Raw genomic sequence first — 3,573 nt, forward strand, 5'->3', positions numbered from 1 at the left:
TTATGAGTCGTAGGGGTCGCAGTAGTCTGGCAGTCAGTTCCAAGATGCTCCTGATGTATGGTAGTTTGGCTAGTCCTTTTGGTTGTGGTATGTCCTCGTTCCGTGGTCTTTCTCTTAGGCATCTGTTGATGAAGTTGCGCGGGTATCCGTTTTTGGCGAATACCTTGTATAGGTGTTCCTCTTCTTCTTTTTGCAGTCCTGGTGTACTGCAGTGTGTTGTGGCCCTTTTGAATAGTGTCCTGATGCAGCTTCGTTTGTGTGTGTTGGGGTGGTTACTTTCATAGTTTAGGACTTGGTCTGTGTGTGTGGCTTTCCTGTATATACACTCACAGACCAAGTCCTAAACTATGAAAGTAACCACATCGACCTGGACCCAATATACCAACCACTACAGCGGACAACTGAAACTGACAACCAGAAGCGGCAGGGACAGACTAGTATAAGCACCGGAGGAAACATCAAAAAGCGCTTCGCAGGAGGGTCCCAAGCACTGATGATGTCGCCTAGCCAGGGGATGTAACGTTTGCAACAAAAACTTCCAGCTCGGCGAACAGAACTACCCTCGAGTATATTCCTGTAAAAGCGTGATCCTGTACTCCCAATTCCTTCGCCTCTGCCATATCTGCTCCCATGAGAAGCAATTCCCCTCCAGGACATCCCAGAAAGGTTTCCTCTTTCAAGGACCGGATTTCCCTCCCACTTGATCAACAATGCACTCCAACGCATATCCGCCACTTCCTGTACCTCCGCCTTCCCCCCACCCCTCCAACCAAAATAAGAATATAATCCCCCGGTCCTCACCTGCCTCCAACTAATCTCCATTAACCTCTGCTACATCCGCTACCGACAGTCAGACCCCACTACCAGGGATATATCTCCCTCCCCAGCCCTTTCTATCTTCCGCAGAGACCATGGGATCTTTGGTGCTGATGTGCTGCCCCACGGATATCTCAGTCACTCACGCTGCCAAATGGCCTAGCGAGATTATCACTAGATGGATAATCCAGACACCCAGATAACGTTCTGGGGCCCAGGGTTTGGATCCCGTCACGGCAGACAGTGGAATGTGAATTCAATAAAAATTTGTAATTAAGAATCTATTAAAGACCATGAATCCATTGTGGGATATTGTGAAAATAAAGCTAATCAGATTCGCTAATATCCTTCAAGAAAGGGATCTGCCATCATTACCTGGTCTGGCCTACATGTGACTCCAGACGCACGTCACTCCCCTTTGGGTCCAGCCAGTGACACCCTCATCCTGTGAATGAATAACAAAGACGGTCAAGTCTTGTACACAATCATATCATTTTTACAGATAAGTGATCTCTTAGTAAATTTGCTTCTCAACTCCCTGCTGACTATCGTGGGAGTGGGGGGGGGGGGGGGGGGGTGCAATAGTACCATCCCAATAAGGAGATCATCCCTTTCTTATTTCTCAGTTCCAACTGTATAACCTGTCTCGATGTACTCCTAGGAATACCTCTTGAAGCCTTCCTGTAATGTTATCCCTAATCAAAAATACCTCTCCCCCTGCTCTGTTGCCCCCTTTCTATCTTTGCTATAGCATCTATACACTGGAACATTAAGCTGCTGGTCTTATCCATCATTAAGACATGCCTCTAAAATTGCTATAATATCCCAGTGCGATGTTCAATACTATACGCTGAGCTCCTGTGCCCGACCTATCGGGCCTCCTGCATTGAAATAAATGCAGTGTAACTGCTCATTTTGTGCCTTGCCCTTGTCTGCCTTGACTGTTTGACGTCTGAACTGTATCAGCGTCAGACTTAGCTCTTCCCTCACTCTCTCTCTGGGTTTACCCACATTCCTTCACTGGTTTAATGCCTCCTGAATAGCACTAGCAACTGTTCCCTTCCAGTGCCAGTACAATCCATCCTTCTGATGGAGGTCAATACTATCCCACAAGAGATTCCAATGATCCAATAATGTGAAATCTTCTATTCCTATGTCATTGATAACAATAAACAACAGCCTCCCCTCAAAATGGTTATTCTCCCCTTTAAGAATATTCTGCTCCCTCTCTGAGACATCCTTATACAAAAATTACACATTCGAATAATAAACCTTACACTCATCAGGTCATCATAAAAGGATTACATGACACATTGAAGGTGTGGGGAGACTTTTTGAGAGAATGCGATGATTCAAAGAAGAATTTTTAAGCAGCAAATGGGATTAATCTGGAACACAATACTCTCACACACACACAATGCGAATATCCAGATCCTGATATACTGAGTAATTCAATCAGAGTTTAGCAGAATATTTACTGAGGTTACCATCTGAATGTCCACATGAAATACAAGTTTATAAAATCTGTCACTCTCAGTTCAAGTTAGAAACTCACACCATCCCCTCCTCCTGGCCCAGGATTACTGTCGATATTACCCTTGAGGACATCAGCAGTCAACTCAGACGGAAATCTGTGGGTTTCTAGGAGATTCCACCTTGCAATCCCATGTGACTGAACACAGCAGTTCATTGACACATTGGAGAAAATGATCCAAGCGTCAGTGAGATATGCCGAACAAGAATTACTTTCTTTTCTTTCATTCCGTGCTGCCGCTCTGCCTCATCAATAAGACATGGGTGTGAAAGGCTAATGCCTGACGATGGGAACGTTGTCTCCATCCTGACCAATGGGTAGGAAGATCCTCTCAATCACTGCAAAGCGTATCCCAAAAAGATAGCAACTATGTCTGCTTCCCACTGCCCAGTGCTCCCAGTAAATGTTTGGAAGAATGGGAAGGGGGAATATCCCCTAAAAAAGACATAACTGTAAAGGTCTAAGAGGATTATGAAAAGAGAGAGAAGGGGGCAACAAGTTGCCAGATGGGGTGTACCTTGGGAAAATGGGAAGTTGCTCATTTTGGAGGAGATAATAAAAGAACAAAGTATTATTTAAATGGTGGAAACTGTAGAAAGCTGCACAACAAAGGGACCGGGGTAATTGTTCAGGAAACGCAGAAAGCTACCACACAGTTACAACAGGAAATCAGGAAGGGGAATCAAATGTTCTGTTTCAAAAGTTTTCAGTCTTTGAGTTTGGAGTATATACCTAAGAGTAACGTGTGAAAGTGCTGGTGAGACCACCATATCTGCAGTAATGAGAGCAGTTTTGGTCCCTTTAGATAAGGAAATGTGTCACTTTATTGGAGGCATTTCAGGGAAGATTCAATGAGATGATCCCTGGTTTGGAGGGATTATCTTTTAAATAAAGGCTGAAAAGGTTGGGACTCTACTCACTGGATTTTGGAGAAAGAGAGGTGGTCTCATTGAGACAGATGGGATTCTTAAGGGGTTTGACAGGATAAATACTGAGAGGATGTGTCTGAGGGTAAATACTGAGAGGGGAGTCTGAAACCGGATTCTGAGTCACGGAATCAAGGGTTCTGTTTTGGATTCAAGTTTAAGGCGACACAGATGCGGGTAAGGGGTTTCAGTAGCAATGGAGCTGGGGTGAGGTGGAGAAAAGAAATATTTGAGATTGGAATTCCTGCTGTTGTGATTGTGTGGAGGTCTGATCAGAAGGTCACCTTGGGGTCAGAT

At 44.7% G+C, this 3,573-nt stretch overlaps 1 long non-coding RNA gene across 3 annotated transcripts in view; it reads right to left on the reverse strand.

The window, feature by feature from the left end:
• LOC122551871 overlaps positions 1-3,573 on the reverse strand; it is a 12,188-nt gene that overhangs the window by 3,445 nt on the left and 5,170 nt on the right. For 2 of the 3 annotated variants that reach the window (XR_006312217.1, XR_006312218.1), the window contains exon 4: positions 1,222-1,261. The exons of the other annotated variant lie outside the window; for it this stretch is intronic. This is a non-coding gene — a long non-coding RNA (uncharacterized LOC122551871). Of the gene's footprint in view, positions 1-1,221; positions 1,262-3,573 lie in introns of those variants that run through there. 3 annotated transcript variants of the gene reach the window in all.

Source organism: Chiloscyllium plagiosum, chromosome 7 (genome assembly GCF_004010195.1).
Source record: "Chiloscyllium plagiosum isolate BGI_BamShark_2017 chromosome 7, ASM401019v2, whole genome shotgun sequence".
Lineage (NCBI taxonomy): Eukaryota > Metazoa > Chordata > Chondrichthyes > Orectolobiformes > Hemiscylliidae > Chiloscyllium > Chiloscyllium plagiosum.